Source organism: Dermacentor variabilis, chromosome 3 (genome assembly GCF_050947875.1).
Source record: "Dermacentor variabilis isolate Ectoservices chromosome 3, ASM5094787v1, whole genome shotgun sequence".
Classification (NCBI taxonomy): Eukaryota; Metazoa; Arthropoda; class Arachnida; order Ixodida; family Ixodidae; genus Dermacentor; species Dermacentor variabilis.
The window spans coordinates 60,290,651-60,308,201 of record NC_134570.1 but is presented as its reverse complement, the minus strand read 5'-3'; the positions used below and the strand labels follow the sequence as shown (position 1 = coordinate 60,308,201).

General features: G+C 53.2%; 1 protein-coding gene across 1 annotated transcript in view; it reads right to left on the bottom strand.

Annotated features, from left to right (window-relative positions):
- The window catches only part of Snoo (Sno oncogene), a 151,778-nt gene that overhangs the window by 16,799 nt on the left and 117,428 nt on the right, over window positions 1–17,551 (bottom strand). The gene's annotated exons all lie outside the window — the stretch shown is intronic.

The window sequence follows — 17,551 nt, the reverse complement described above, 5'->3', positions numbered from 1 at the left end:
AGAAAGCATTTGTTTGCTTACAAGCAGACCACACAGTGTATCAGGCAACTTATACAACAGTACAGCCACAGTCAGACAAGCCTGTAATACTTTAATAGTAACTGTCCTTGAGCTTCGACTTCAACTGCATTACTTATCCATGACTTCTATATAAAGAGTACAACCATGATTAATGATAAGCGTCCGTGTGGCACTTTTCAACTGAACCATAACTAAATTCCACAAGAGAAACGTGGCAGCAATGTCCAAACACAATTGTGGCAAAACATGCGTGCGCAACAGGTTTCCTCCCGTTCCTTTTGTCTTTCATCAAGAAATAATAATAATAATTCGCAGATTTGCCTGAAGGCAAAGCATAGGAAGTGATAGCAAGGCTCACTGCAAGCAGCTCAAAATGCTGGCACGATGAGGTGTGCCGCCAGCAGCATTGCAGGCTTCACACCTCAACAATGCACGAGGTGCGACGAGAAAAAGAAAAGGCAGTTGCCGTTTGTCAGCGACCAACGGAAGGATTACAGATCTGTGTTAGAGTAACACAGATTTAGCTTCACATTTACTGTCCATGCAACTCAGACTAGTGTCTGCACCAAAGTGCAGTACGTACACAGCCGCCCAGGGCAGGGACGCTAATGCATGCGTGCACGATGACAGTGGCCGAAGCGGAAGCCAGAATGCTGCCTCGCCTCCGGCAGAGCGCACCGAGCAAAGCACGGACAATGTGTCCGCTCTGCTTTCCTGCTTTTTGCAGTCAAAGGCACTGCCCGTCTTTAGAGGCCTAACCCTCACACATCTTTCATCCACATTGCTCTTTCTATAATCGTATAAATGGCTTTGGCAGTTAAACCTAATATAAGTGAATTGAAATTACTGGCACTGAGCTGATTTGCAAATGGAGGTGAGGGTCTAAAAATGCTCTAAAAAATTATTTCAGGAGCTAGCGGTTTTCAAGAAGTGGACATCCAAATAATGTTTATCGAGGCTTCCATAAACACTACGACTATCTCTCTCTCTCTTCTTTTTTTTAATGGACGTTCTCTAGTTCTTTACGTGTTACGTAGGTACAATGACAGAACTACGGCGCGAACGTCCGTACAATTGCTGTCGCAACAAAGGCCGATTTCCAGCTGCGCCCATGCTGTGCCTGCGGTGATCGGCCACAGACCCGGGAGACGCCCCCATCTCGCGCAGCAGCAGCGGCCGTTTCACTCGGGTGTCTGGACGAGGGAGCCCGGCGAAGATTCGCTCAACCACGTGATCACGACACCGTGACAGTCGACCACCCGATTCTCTCTCTCTCGATCCGCAGATCGCACAAACCGAGCTTCGCGTGGCACGATGCTACGGTGCACGGCAGCCGCGTGCGAGCGCGTCAAAGCAGTTCCCACACCCCCCACCCCCCTCCCACACACCTTCCGCCCAACTCCTCCCATTGTGATATTCGAAACCATCGCGGGTGGTCAGGCGACCGCGTGCGCGCGCTGCAGAACAGCTGCGGAAAGTGCGTTCGCTGGCAAAAACAAAAACAAAAACAAATGGCCACGGCCTCGTCGAAAACGCAGGTGCCCGCGATGATTCTGAAAGGGAAGAAGGGATTCACTGCGCGACATGGCCGTCCGCCAGGCCGCTGGCGTACGACTCGCCGAGAACCGCGCATCCAGTGCTGTGGGAGATTATATGTATGCATATATATATATGTGGCGGCCTGTGGTGGATGATAATGCCGAAAGGTAATCTACGTTGCGACGATGGTTTTCTCGTCCTGTTGTACAATCGTACTCACGCACACACGCACACGCACACACACACACACACACACGCGCGCGCGCGCGCGAGCGTGTGTGCGCGCGTGTGTGTGTGTGCGCTGTGCAGTGGCGCAGCTAGGTCGCCTGGCACCCGGGGCGCTTAGCTCTTCTGCAACCTCCCCCCCCCCCCCACCTGTGTAGTCGAGGAAGGCGAGGATATCGACAATTTTCGGGTCCCTCCAGACGTATATGACCCCCCCCCCCCCCACTTGCTACGCCATTGGCGCTGTGCCTTTCGTCCCCTTCTGTTGTTCCACGTGCACTCTTGCGCTTTACCCCAGGCTTCTCGAAGAGGCACACGCATTTTTGTGTGCGCTCATCCTGCTTACATAGATGGCGCGCTGAAGCGATGATCAATCACCACGGAGACCAGTGCAATGCGCTAAAGGTGTAATCGATAGTTTAGTGCAATCTAAAGTATGCGGGTACACTGACGCCACATCACGGCCGCCATTCGATGCCTGTACAAAGCTCTTGAAGAGGCTGCGCGTTCTCATAATACACGTTTACCTCTCCAGTGGCACGATGGCGTCCAGAGCGTTGTGCGAACGCTTCCCATATAATGACACCCGTTCACAAGTCATCGGCACCTTTTTGTCAACTCTGTAGAAGGAGGGGAGCACTATTCTGCAATTGTCCACCTAGCGGAGTGTCCATGCAGTCCGGCAGCCATTGATTGGTCGGAGTTGTACCAGTGAGGATGAGAATTGCTGGAGTCGCGCGCCTCCTTCGCACTGCTGCCCTACCAGCCCCCCTAAGTGTCGTCGAGTGCCTCGACTCGTCGGGGCTCTCGCCGAGACTCTAGGATTTACTGCAAAGACGGATAGCCTGACGGCTATCCAAACCACTCTAGGCTACTCGACCTGCCCCGACCATCTGGCTCCTGCTGGATCACCGCACCCTGGCCTTTCACCAGATTACCATTCCTGCCGGACCCACTAGGCTCTTCCCGCCGGTCTGCTCAGCCGCTGCCATGGCGACACTTTAAACCCCCTACTCTATCTCCTTTCCTCCCACTATCTCCCCCGTCCCTGATGACACTAAGCCGTGCTCCCGTAAGGGCTGCAGAAAATGGCGTCAACCTTTCCTTTTCCCTTCAAGAACCACTTCTCTCTCTCTCGCACTGGTACCCTAGCCCAGGCAATCAGCAGCAGCCGAAATAGTACACTAGGTGAACATTTAAAGAATACCACCCCACGACGTCATTCCCGGACGATTGCTTTCAGCGATACTGCTATTTTCGCGTGACGTAGCACGTACACAGCGCATCGCGGCATTCGAGCAGTTTCGCTCATCCGGCCAATCAGCTCAACCGGCAATCAGCTCAAGCGGAAAATCCGGCGTTGACATCCGATGGTGCCAAAACCCACGTGACCAAGTGATGACGTCACGTTCCTCACGGCGACGCCGACGGTAGAAATGCACTTGCAACGCAAGCCGGTAGCCCGCGGTCAAAAATGATTTGCCTTGGAGTGTCCATATAATCGACATCGCGATAAAGTGATCGTCCGAGAATACGTCCCCACATCACATGCAGCAGACGACGAGACGTTTCCCAGCTTTCGCCCACGCTGCACGGTTTTCGAACGCCGCGAACGAGCCAGCCGGTGTCGGCTCTGGGCGTCGTGATTTATGAAAGTCCTAACGAGAGGGAAAGCGGAGAAAGGCGGGAGGACGGGCGAGAGAAAGTCAACAGGTCCAGAGCGTCCCCTTACACCCAACCCACAGCTGCTACCGTGACCCCCCCCCCCCACACACATACAAAACGCACACCCCCTAAACCGCCCCCGCCGCTTTCCTCCCTCCGCGCGCCGTCCGTCAGCGCATCGACAACAGCGGCGCGGGCGCGTGTTTTTTCCGCAGGTGCAGTAGACGGGGGTAGTCGAAGCAGGCGCTGCGTCGTCATCGAAACCCGAGCGCGATTGCGCGGCACAGGACGGCTGCCGTCGTTCTCACAGCGGCAGGCAGAGCAGGGCGAGTCACGGCGACGAGACAAGAAACGCACTGCGTGGTGGCGGGAACGGCGAAAACGAAACGCAGGAAATCAAACGCGGGGATGACGCGGCGGCGGCGGCGCGTCCGTGACACCAGTGAACAACAACACCCCACTGAGACGCGCGCGCTAGGACGAAACGACGACGCGGTGACACAATGCCCTTGAGTTTTCTCTCCCCCGCGCGCGCGCCCCAGGGTACCGGAAGAAAGAATGCGATTCGGTTCGATGTCGCACGCAGGCACAGGACAGCCCGGCATCCCGCCGTTCGGAGCTTCTCTCGCTTCTTTCGCTCCCGAGTGCCAAACTAGATGCTCTCTGGTGAGGCGGAGCGGAAGAAAGGAACCGCGCTGGCACTGCACGGTTTGACAGACGCCAACCGACAAGTGAAAGCACGGCCGTGGCGATCTCTTCGCATATGGCCCCGATAGCTTTAAGCCAGAAAAGCTCACAGGCTATCGTACTACACCTGAACGACTGCAAGGTGATGGCATAATCGGGAACAACCGACTCACGCAGTTGATTGCACTGATGTGTTGAATAATCTTTGACGTGCGAAGGCCGGCACTCGTAGCCGCGACGAGTGCAGGCGATGCGATGGGGCAACAAATATATATAGAGAGAGGGCCTCCGAAAAAAGCAACAACGGAAATTAAGTAGGAACCACAGGTGGAAGATTGCCGAAGACGAGCGATAGCTTTCCCACGGTAGACCTATAGAGATATGCTGATGAGCCGCACTAATTGGTTAGATATATGTTGGTTATTGCTGGTGCGCATATATGAGGCGTGCGGGCGCCATAGCAGAATGCGCTGGAGTCAGGATCAGCCCACCAATTCATTTGATCATACAATTTCGAGGATCGGCTTTGTTCACTGCTACAAAAGAGCGTCCCCGCACACTGGTGGGGGAGGAAGCTTCGCTTTAAATAGATAAGAAAGAGATAACGAAAAGACGAGTAAGAAAATCTGCTGCGCCTTCCGCCGAGTCGAGAGAGCCGGCCCGGCAACAGAAGCACGCGCACCCCAGCCGCGCAAGAGTGCGAGCCAGCTGGAGAGAAGCGACGTACACGTATACGCAACGGCACGCATTCACCGACCGCATCCGCAACCTCCGAGGAAATAAGCACCGACGGACGGCGGCGGCAGGCCAATTTTAAAGAGGGGAGGCGCGCGAGTTTGTGTGCGCGCGTGTGGCAGCGGGCAAGCTCGGCTCGGCCGCCAAGCCCGGCGCAGGCGGCCTCGGGTGCCGAACGGCTGGCTGTGCCGTAAATCTGGGCCTTCGCAGCAGCCGACACCGCGCAGTCGGCCAACACGCGCACTGAGGAATGAAAAATAGAAATGAACTAAGACATCGCGGCTCGCCGCGAGTTCGCACCACAACCACGCACGCACAGGAGAGAGAGAGTTTAAGGACGAAGGCGCCGGCAAGGTCTTAAGGGCAGGAAGAAGGCTGTCATCGTAACTCGCCTACAGCCACGACGAAGAGGCGGCGGCGTCCACACGGACCCACGGCGGAACACAATCCCCCTTTTCTGCCCTCTCGCGAAGACTCACGAGCCCCATATGTTCCAACGCCCCCCCCCCCCCCTCATTTTTATGTGCGGCACAGTCGCGTTGCTTTTCTGTATCACAAACTGTGCGTGTGTTTGCGTACGCACGTACGAGCCGCGCACCGCGTTCCTCAAGGCCACATCCGGCGCCATCTGGGTGTTCGGATGTTTCTTTCAGTTCTTTTTTTCTTCTTTTTTTTTTCTTGCGTAAGGAATAACGAAGAGGAAACGGGGAAAAAAAAAGAAACACTAAACTACAGAACAAACTGGCAATTCCTTCGCAACTCAAACCCGATTCTTGCCTTCCCATAGCGCCGCCATCCGTTCCATTTTTTTTCTTCTTTATTGTGGTGTACGGCACTTTCGTTCATCCAACGCCAACAAGCAAAATCCACGACACGGCCGGTGCTGAAACACACGCACGCACAATGGCTTCGAGCACGCACTGCACCGTTGCATAACCCGATATGAAAGGACCACGCCGCCAGCTCCAGTCCTCCCCGTCTTCGCGTGGCAAATAAACTAAACGAGCAAGCAGAAGAAAGACGAAGAGAGATGACGGGGAGATCTTTGTTTCCCCGTCCGTCTGCACTTTTGTTTGCTCTTCTCCTGCTTCACTCCTGGCGTCTTAAAACTGAGCGAGATAGCAAGCGGGCTGCACGCCGTCAAAGGCAGAGGGGATCATTTTCTTTCTGCACGGCGGTCCCCGCTCCGCAACATCCGCCCGCCCCGGGTTCCGGAGAACAACACACCGCGGCGCCGTTGTTCCCTCTCGACGCTATCGGAATCGAGCTAAGTGCTAGCCGCCCCCCCCCCCCCCTAGACTCTCGCGGGGGTCAATGCAGGCAGAAACCCTGTCCCCGCCGCCGAAGACAACGAACTCGAACAGCGAGAGAGCGCGATAAATAAGGGCACCACGCGATGAAATATAACTGACTGAAAAGAAGAAAGAAAGAAGGGCAGAAAGAAGGCCGTCCGTCGAAGGAAACGCCGCGCAGGAAGCGGACGCAATGCGCGTAAACAACCCTGCCTCAGCCCCTCGCTTCTCTTTCCTCTCCCACGGAGGCACTGCGACGACTTCACACGAGCTGCTACGAGTACACAGCGAGCGTGGAATGGACGCACGTTCCTTCGGCGAGCCGGTACGGCATTGTGCGACGCGGCCATCTGACGGCATATACATCTCCCAACGACTCCGAGCTTCCTCGCCTCGACCACTTTACCACCACCAAAGGAGACCGGGACACGCTGTCCCACCTCGGTCTTCATATAATGTCTCTCTCTCCCTCCCTCCGTCCCCTCTGTCTCTTTTTGCGCACAATTTCAGTGGAGAGGCTGTCAAAGTACACGACGTGAGGCGGAGACCTAGTGCGGGAACTTCACGCCTGCGTCGCTAGCAACGGCTTTATTATTTTCATTGTTTTCCCTCTTTTTCTTTTTTTTTTGGCGGGGGGGGGGGGAGGGAGCCTCATCGCACGATAGCTGCTGCCGTTTTGTTATTACGGGAACGCAACTTCGCTAAACAGTCAAACTTAATTACTCCTCTTCGGTGTCATTCATGACTGGGACTTCAATCGATTCGTACGAAAACGTGAACCAGATTTAGTGCGCTTAGGATGACGACACACACACACACAGAGAGAGAGAGAGAGAGCAAAGCAGCGCCTTATGTTTAAACACGCTCATTCTCTTCGCACTCAAGCAAGAACAAAGCGCAAATAACTGACAAAAGAAAAGGTAATGAGGGAGAGACATGAGCGCTGCTGCGCCTGCACTTTTCGTCGGGTTTCTGGCGTCGCGTGCAGTTTGTCTGAATATGGATAACGAATTAGCTCGTTCTTATATGGCCCTGTTGCCATCTTCAGCCTCGTTTGGGGCGCTTCCCCAGCAGCATGCATACCCCCGTTCAGCGTAGCGTAGCCGAACAACGCCACGCCGGGGCTCGGAGGGCGGCTTCAAGGCCGAACCCGACCGCAGCACGAGAACGCCGGTCCGCTGCCGCACCCCTTTCGAGACCGGCGGAGGCTAGAAAACATAATCGATGCGCCGCAGCCCACCATACGCGGCTGGTATATTTGTTCGCAAAGAAACAAACAAAAAAGGAGACGAAAAAAGAAATTATTGAGAAGCCTGCAACAAGCGCTGGTCGGCACACGGCTTCTGCTGTCGTCTGCTCCACAACCCACTCAACCCGACACTCTTTGCTCTATCTGCTATCTTTTTTTTTTTTTTTTTAGGTCGCTCCCTCTTAAGGGTGCTTCGTGTTTTCTTCTCTTTCTTTGTCAATCTGTCTCTGCCTCCGACAGCTTGCTCGCCAGTACGCACGGAGTCTCGGCGAGGAAGTCGAAAAACAACAGTAAAAAAAAAAACCCCGATAATCAAGAAAGAAAAAGAAAACAAACCGAAGAAGAGCGACCGCAAGCGCCCTCCCCCCCCCCCTCCCCCCACGCACCTCACCCACAAGACCATCGGTTTCCTGCACGCCGTTTCTTTGTTTTTGCTTGGCTTTGCTCTGTTCCGTGTAGATGTGGCGCGGCCGGCATATATGCACGCAAGCTGGTGATCGGGCTTGACGAGGACAGGAAAAAAAAAGGACAACGAAACATAATTGAAAGGAAATGACGGACAGTTGAGTGATCGGCGCAAAAGGAAGAAAGAAAAGTTCGAGCCTCAAGAAACGATCACCCTCTGCAGGTTGGATATATATATGTGTGTGTGTGTGTGTGTGTGTGTGTGTGTGTGTGTGTGTGTGTGTGTGTGTGTGTGTGTGTGTGTGTGTGTGTGTGTGTGTGTGTGTGTGTGTGTGTGTGTGTGTGTGTGTGTGTGTGCAAGAGACAAAGAGCGATAAAGAAATGTCGGGAACAGAATCCCACGATCACGACACCAAAACGGTATTGACCGACCAGAGCGATGCTGAAGACAAGGAAAGAGATCTGCAAGCGACGACAAAAACCTTATTTAAAAAAAAAAGGAAAAGAAGTTCTGCGGGAGCTGCTTAGTTTGCCAGAAAGGAAAATGGTTAAATAATAAAGAAAGCTGTAACCGAGCATTAGCCGGCCAGCAACAGAGTTCAATCGAATAAAAAAAAGAAAGAAAAAAGAAGTATTTCTTTAGCTTTTTTTTTCTAGCCCCCTCCACGCTATTTTTCTTTTCTTTTTTTCTTCACCTCGCTACGATAGCAATCGCACACGGAGAAACACAAGGAATCAAAGAAACGAAAGGTGCGGGGTTGATGGAGCGGTTGGGGTTCGTGACACAAGAAGGGGTGCAGCGGCGGCAATACTGCCAGTTCAAAAGTGGCATAACCAAGGCATGGCATAAATAGACCGACCTATCCCTCTGGGCCCTCTATTCTCCGTTGTCGGCGGCGTGTTTAAGAGATTACATCAAAAGCCGGTTGCTTATGAGGTGACGTGAAAGAAGACAAAAAGGTATAGAGCACAGGGATGGATATTTTTCTGTTTCCTTTTTTTCTCTCTTTCTGTGTGTGCGTGTTTGTAGGGCTGCATACGTACACGGATCTAGAGGTACAAAAAAAAAAAAGAACAAGAGAAGAAAGGGGGAAGGGCGGTCGAGAACCCTTGTCACTTCAGATAAAGCAAGTGGCGTAAGTGACGGCGTTACCCAACCGTGCGGCATGACAACTGAAAGTAGTGAAAGAAAAAAAAAAAGAAAGGAGCGAACAACATATACATATATATCCGATATAGATAGGGCACAAGGAGGGAGGGTGCGGCCACTGATGGATGCCGTGAATCTGCAGCCGATGATGGGAGCGTATTGCACCAGGAGGAAACAATGAGGTCTTGCATCACGACAGGGCCAAAAGGGCGGCGAGATGCGATAGGGAAAACAAAGTACCGAAAAGAGAGAGATAAAAACAGAGATAAAGGTTTTTTTTTTTTTTTTTTTGCACCAGCTATTTGCGACATCAATGAAACTGTCGGCGTCTGCTCCGATCTAGCGGCACAGTTAATTGTTTGTAGGCGAAGAAAGAAGGCTACATTGTCATCCTAAAGGAAGATGAAAAAAAGAACTCTGACTCTTTGCAAAGTATGGCAAGACCTAACGGGGAAAACAAGCTACTGAACAGGGAGCAGAGGCCTGTGGCAGCTGGATCACACAATTCGGCAGCGTCTCCCGTGGTCTATAGTTAAGTGTTGGTACATAAAGGCCTAAACATGGTCACTTCAAGAGACTCAACCTATACAGCAAGCTCTGGGAACGTTTCCCGCGCCGAAAGTGGCCCGAATGCGAGTTCGTTGCCCGTTGTTTTCATGTTCCAAATACGGCAAAACATTTTGAAATCAATGATGTAACACTGATGCACGAACGAACGCTGCTTTTCCAATGGGGTGGGGGCTTTGAACGAATGCTACGGAAACCCACAATATGGAGGAAGTTCTGACTTTGGCCTCCATTTTATACGCAGGCACAATCAATCTTTTTTCCATTAATTAAAGGACTAGCGCAAATAACAGGGACGCAGACAGAGAAGACGACAGGACAAGCGCTAACCTCTGCCTTGATCACAATCAACCATCTGGCGCCCAATTAATGAATTTTATGAATACAAAGTATTTACGGCGTTGTAGCGTTGGCTTTTAGTGTCCATTCGACCGTTATCGCTGCAAAAAAACAATAACAATAAAAAAGAAGGAAAGGGGGGAGGAAGGAGATAGGCGCCTAACGCAAAACCACGCAGGCAAGACCGTGCAAGAGGACCCCGCGTCGTCAGCTTTTGCCACAGAGACACAGCGACGGCCGCAGTACTCTGGGTTCGCCGAGATGTCGAGGCAAAGCACTGAACCCGGTCAATCAATCGGGTCTCAATTAGATAAGCGGATGCATAAATCGCGCTTCAGTCAACGTCTTCGAGATAACATCCCGACCAGCGATTCCTGCTGAAAGCTATTGTAGCTCTCGAAGCGAGCAACGCCGCCCCAACCTGCACCCTCCCCCCATTCCACCTTCCTGCCTGTCCACTCGCAAGCGCATGCATGAGTGCACAGCGCGGCTCAATGACGCAAAGCCGCGCGCCGATATCGGAGGAATGCGCTTCGGCTCGATCCCCAGCACGCAGCGCTCTTCTATATCTCAACTGTATATCTCGAGCCTGGTCGGCGACACAGTTATCTCTCCTTTTTTATCTTTCTTGCGTCTTTGTCCGGCGCCGCCTTTCGTACAGGTGTCACTGCTGCAACTTTCTCGGCGAACAGAGGGGACAAGAGGAACAGAGGTGATCGTGATATGACTAGGCCGCGAGAGAGGCGATTACGTACGTGACAGGGAACACAGAGCGCTTCCGAGTCGCGGTCCAGGCGTCGTTTACGCGAGACGGCGTTGGGGGAGACGGCGCACCCGTATCGATACAGTCCGCACCTATACGGGACGTATACCTCGCTCTGTGTATACTAACGCGCTATACAGTCGGTTGCAGCTATAGCGTTGCACCGCATTGTGCTCACAGAACTTGTACACACAGGTGCGACAGTCGAATTATACATTCGCTCATTTCCGTGACGTCACGATGGATGAGAACTTCTTTCGCTACTGGTGTTAATTCCTCAGTAAACCGCGTTTCAGAAGCTCGCAGACGCGCACCGAAGGAAACGATATGCAGTGCGGTTTTGTGAGAGGATCATGTACTGGTAAATACTTACACAGACTGGAAACAACTTGCGTAAGTGCCGATTCTGAAACGGCGCAGAGGCAGGCGTATCGGTTTTTTTCCCGAATACGGGAACGCGGGGCGCCAGAAAAAAACATAGGAAAGCGTCAACACGATCAAGTCAGAACGGTTTTGCTAGTCGTCCCTCCTATTCCCTCTGTCACAGGTTACATGCCGTGACAAACCAACCGTATAGACCAACGATGCGCTTAGACCGGTTTTGTTCGGGTTTATTATTATTTTTTTTTTTCGCAAGTTGAACTGGCCACGAAGACGCCGATATAAACACGCTTGGCATGCTAAGCTGCGCGCGTTAGGAACGGAAACCGATGACGATTCCGGAATAGAGAGGCATCCCGAGCGACTCAGTTCGGAGACGCGTACTGCGACGACTAACGCTACAGAAAGTGTACAGTCGACCAACGCCTTTATGACGTGGGACCTCCAAAATCATTCGTTATACGGCTCAATTCGTCGGTAAAGGCAGCGCGCGCCGCACTACTCGCAATAGAAACGGGATAGAATTATTCCTTCGTTACAGACGTCATTTCGTTGTAGAGGCATTGGACTGCACTCCTGTGCTGCACCTTCAAAAAGAAGAAAAAAAAAACTGATAGAAAGACTGCCACGGGCTTTACCAGAGGAAGCATTGCACGCTTACTTATTTTACCGTGTACTTAAATTTAGGTGCACGTTAATGAACCCCAGGTGGTCAAAATTTTCGGAGTCTCCCACTGCGGCGTGCCTCATAATCAAATCAGATCGTGGATTTGACGCTTAAAAACCCAACAATTTAATTTTCAACTTTTATTATTGCTTCCTCAAGAAAGGGGGGGGGGGGGGGGGGGGGGGGGGCAATGCAAGAAAAAGCGGGCGCGATTAAAGAAGTCTCGCGAGACCTTCCCTTCTCGACAGCTCGGAAATCACGGCGCGCACCATCGCCGGCATGGGCAAAAAAAATAATAATAACAAGAGAGAGCCAGAGAGAGAGGGGGGGAGAGCCGGCGGCGCGTATCGCGCACGTGGTCGCGTCGACGACGTGACCGCGCTCGCCGCCGCCGCCGTCCATCGGTCGCGCTTGGCAGGCCGTGCGTCGCGCGACGACGCCTCCCTCGCGACGCGCACGCGCCGTCCATGCGGGAGAGCCACACGCATGCGTGCGGGCGCGCGCGCGCGCGTCGGAGAGGACATGGAGATCTGGTACTTCGGAGGCATATCATAAGCCCTGTTCGATTCGCCTTGCACCACCGTGAACCAGTTCAGGGCAGTTCGCGACGAGGCGTTGAGAAATCGCGCGGCTCGATTTCCGAGGTAGCAAGGCCCAGCGAGACGCTCGAAACGAACGCAAAGGTGCGGACGCGGCGCAGGCGTTACGTTGTGTCCTACTATAACGTGCACGCAGTGGCGTAGCAACAGGGGGGGGCCGGGGGGCCGTGGGCCCCGGGTGCAAGGGGCCAGTGAGGGGGGGGGGGGGTGTCATATACGTCCACGGACTGAAGACACCCCTCTTTCCCCCGGCTACACCCGGGGAGGATGGTGACAGAAGACCTATGGGCCCCGGGTACCAGACGACCTAGCTACGCCACTGCGTGCACGTAGTGCGTGTTATAAGATTGAGAGATCCTGAACTGCAGGTACACGATCGGCTTCCGGGGCGTAAAATACACACACCCACGCTCACGCATAGACAAACGCACCAGACATACGTAAGCGCGGTTTTATCGGCACTCGAGCCCGTGTGCTGCGTCGTCTGCTCCGCCACGCGTAACGTCTGCACCGAGTCGGCACCGTCAGTGGAGTAGGTGCAGCAAAATGGTGAACTGCAGCCCCGAACCTTTCTTTCCTGCGCCTTTGGAAACGAACGTCGTTGTTCAGCGGGCGCCATCACTGCACCGCTGAAACGAATGGCAGGGTGCAGCGCCCCGCGAACTGGTTGAAGTGGTGCAGGCGAATCGAACGCACCTTAGAATAGTCTTTGTCGGGAAAGGAGAGCAAGCACATTTAGCGCAGAATGGACGAACATTGTACAGGTATATGCATAACGCACGGTCCGACCATATTAAACGTCACAAAATGAGAAAGAAAGCGGTTGTTGTCCGCCATCGAGTGGGCCAACGATATACCGCGACGTTTTTGCCCATTCCTGCCGTTTCAACACGCTCTTCGTTCCGCAACATGTCATGCTCGTCCGCGCGTATGCACCAAGTATGCGAGAGCGAGAACAAAAACCTACAAGACCAGAACTCAGCGCCACTACCTCTCTAATTGGTGCAAATAGCGCACTTAGAATGTGAAGACTGTGTGACGACGTCTCGGGGCGTCCTAATTGCGCACTCAACGAAGCGTCGTTTTTTACACACCTTGGTATCTCTTACAAACTTCGAAACGTCATGCGCCAGTTTTTCTCGCACTCTTCCCCCGTGACAGCTGCTAGCGCTTGGAGACGCTGTGTTAAAAGACTTAGCTGCCGTAGGGAGCGGCCCAGTTAGTGTGTGTGCGCGCGCGCGCGTGTGTGTGTGTGTTGTCAATACGGGTATACTCGTAGTCCGCCCACAATGTGCTACCGCATTAAAAACTTCTCAGATATACACAGCCTGCGTGCGTGCCTCCGTGCTTCTTGCGTAGTACGTAGGCCCAACGTACTACGCGGAATACTACACTAACTAAGAGTCGTCGCGAAAGAGTGCGCGAGTGCATACGCGAGACAACGTGACGGGGACCCCGTGTCTGGGCGCGCAGCGAATCGCCGCGACAGGCTGCATGCGCTCTGTCGACGCCGCCATTGTGTCACCGGTGATTGAGCGGACGACGGGAACGCTGCGCGCGTGTACGTAGTATACGCTCGTTTTCTTTTTTTTTTTTTTTCTTACGCGCCCCGATTGCGCCGGCGCCGTGTACCGTGAAACTCGGCACTTATTGCGCGCGCGGAAACGGCCACATTATCCTACCGTTCTCTCTCTTTCTGTCGTTGTCGTTTTCTAGCATTCCTTAGATAACGACAGCACGCGAAGTCGAGTCGACGTCCCCACCTCGGTGTGCGTGTGTGTGTGTAACGTTCTTTCTCGTACGTTCCAGGCGAATTGCCCAAACATCTGGTCTAAACTAAGGCACCTTATGTAAAGAAATGCATAATTAACAAAAACCCTAACTTAACCTATTCTGAAATACTGCAAAAAAAAATAAGTACAGGAGTTTTAAGTGCCACGATTATGAAACCAAGATATTCACTAAGAGGTACGCCGTTAGAGCTGGGGGACCCCGGATTAACTCTCGTCACCCGTGAATCTTTAACGTGCGCTTAAGTCTAAAGACTCGAGCGCCTTCCCATTTCGCGCGCCCCATTGAAACGCGGCCGGGATCAAAGCTGTAACCTCGTGCTCGGGAACGCAACGCCGTAGCCATTAAGCTACTACGGCGGTTCATTCTGCAATTCTTGGACTAATGAGGGGAGAGTCGCATGTAACAAGACAGCCCCTCGTCATAGAGAGAGAGAGAGAGAGAGTGAAAAGAGAAGTCGTTCTGCAGTAGATCACGGGATCGGTCACAGAAAAATGCACTTACGTCACCCCTAGCTACGCCTCGTTACTACTTCTTTTTCACAGTGCGCTTACATCCAGATTTTCCATTCTGCACAAGCCCAACTACCTCCGAAAACATAAAGAAAGCAAATCCGCAGTACCACAACGAACGTAACAAAAACATACGGAAGCACGGAGCAAGCCGCGATCTCGCTCCTTCGGCTCAACAGTCGAAACACCCGCGCACTCGTTCGTTCAACACATACACCCGGATTCCCATCAAGTATACATCGCGGTTCGAAGGGGGGGAGGACGGGAGTTAAAATAAGAAAAAAAAACGTGATGTGATTGTGTACCCTTTCGCCGGCGCACGCTATCATTGCCCTAAGAGAAACAGAAAGCAAAATTTTAAAAAATAAATTTGCAAGAGCCAAGCAACGTGCGTAACAAAAGGCGCAAGACAGCAGGGCGTTAGAAAGGGTGTGCGTGAACACGCACAAGAACAGGGGGCGCACACAAAGCGCTGCTGACACCCAGGCGACACACAACTAAAAAAAGAAAAAAAAGAGCGAAAGAGAGCAGCAGAAAAAAATAAGAGAGTTCGACATAGAAGTAAACAGAGCAAAGCAGCTCGACTTCCCCCAGCCTTCTGACCGGCGGCTTTTTTTTTTTTTTTTTATAATTCCAGTCGACGCAGCACACCTGCGGTCGCGAACCGCATCCGCGGCTGCTGCTGCACGCCACCGCCAGCACGGCGTGGTTCGCGTGCGCGGTTTGTTCGCCGACACGCAGTCAGCGACGTCTACGTCTAATGCGCCGCTGCATGGAATAAAGTCATTCCCCAGGTCGCGCCCTCGGAGGACCGGCAAGGCGCGGACACGCGCGTCGATGCCTCCCCCCCCCCCTTCCCCTAGCCTTCCCTCCCCACCTCCCCCACGCCTCTCTTTCTCTCGCTCTCTTTCAACGCTCGCAATTCCGCAAAGGAAGACATACGCTCCGGAAAAGGACGAGAGAAACGCGGACACCGCAAAAACTCGCTCCTCTCGGCTTCCTTTCTGTCGTTCAGATGATGACTTTGCGGTTGAATACACAGTCACGAGGAGGCGCCACTAGCGGCGAGCCGTTTAAATTCGGATACAATACATACGTATGTGTGGATCCCGCCGCCACCTATCGAACTGTGCGCATTGCCTCCTTTGACAGCTAGCTGGTCGGTAATTTGACTGTCGGCGGCCTCGTTAACGGCTTGTTTGACAAGATAGTAAATATTCAAAAAAAAAAACGAGATCTCGCGCGCCAAATCCACGACACGATTGATTACGAGGTAAGCCGCAGTGGGGGACGGCGGATTAAATATTTTGACCACATGGGGTTTCTTTAACGTGCACCCAACGCGCAGATAACAAATATGCTCCTTTCATTGCCTGTAATCCCCCAAAACACTTGAAGGCGTTAGTTACACTAATTCTCTGCGCATTACACTAATTCGGCCGGACTCCTCGGGATTCAATAAACTCTGGGTGACACGTACAACCTTCGACTGTGCGACGGACTGTCCAGCTCGGCTTATGCCTTCGTCTTCCCAAGACGCATCCCAATGCTTGCTACCTCACTGTCGATAACGTAACCGCTTTTTTTCTTCTTCTTTCGTTGGGAAGAAACGGTTCGCAAAACGAGGTTCTACACATCCCTCTCGAGCGTCCCTTCAAAAGAAACGCCGCAATTCCCAGGCACTGCGACTCGGCGAACGCGCCACGTTTGCCAGCGGCGACGGAGGAGATCGAACAAGATATATATACATAAACAATCGAAGGAAAGAAAATCAAAGAACAGGACGCATGCTCGGAACGAGACGGCAGGACGATGGGCGATAAAAAAAGAAGGTTGCCGCTCGCCGACCACGCTGCCGTCGGAGCCGACAACCGGTTGCGCGCGACCACGAGACATAGGATGCGGCGGCGGCGGCGGCGGCGACTCGGTGGCGCCAGACGGGAGTTCCCGCGAAGCGCCAATGTCGCCGCCGCCGCGCACATACGTGTATGCCCGCGAGGAGCAGCGCCATCATTCCCCCCCCCCCTCTAGATAAGAAATAAACAATACAGAAAGTAATACATATAAAACGAGGGGTGCGGGGGGGTTCCCCTCCTGACTGAAGTCTGCGAGCAACACAGATATGCGGGAACAGGCCGGAGGTGGGTGAGGGGAGCTTTTCTGTGGCCCCGTTTCTCCTTCCTTCCTTCCCTCCCTCCCTTGCACTTCATTCGTAATGTAGCGCTAATGGTGGTACGTGTTGGCGTTTGGAAGCAACGCTGGTCATGGAAGTCGCGAAAACGAGGTCCAACTGGGTCGCACCAGCGAGCGAGTAGCTGTTCACCCGTTCCCATACGCTCGCGCGACGGAACAAAAAAAAAAAAAAAAAAGGCGCGCGTGGTGCAGCACCGCTTCCAATCGGCATCGCATATATACCCTATGGGCGCCGTCGGTTTGCCCCTGCAGACACGAAATCCGCTGCCTCGCGGACGAGAGAGATTAAAAATCGAGCCAGGCGCGCCGAGCGCGAACCGTGTCAGGTCATGTGAGAGGGAGGGGACGTCCACCGGTCGTCTGCGTAGGATTTGAAACGTCCAGCACGCCAAACGAATCCCGCGTCCAGAGAGTTCGCTCGTTTTCTCACCCGGCCTGCACGCAACTGGACCAGGAAACGCTGGGCGTCAGCGTTAATCCGGGACTCCCGATTCCCGTGTGGGGTTATCCTGGGATTTCGAGGGGAGAATTAAGACAGCCCCTGCTGCGGCATCAGGAGAACAATTCGGAAAGCCTCAGGCGGTTGTACCACCGTCCTGCAGGTACCCAGCAGCCGCAAACCATCTTCCCTCTCCCTCCGCGCGTAGGACGAAGCATACGCGCATCAAATCTGCCTCGGCATACGCTGAAGGAGGGGTATTTGATTGAGGTCGCCTACGCGACAAATATCATTGAGTGACAATAAAGCCTTGTATATGTCTCGCCCTACGG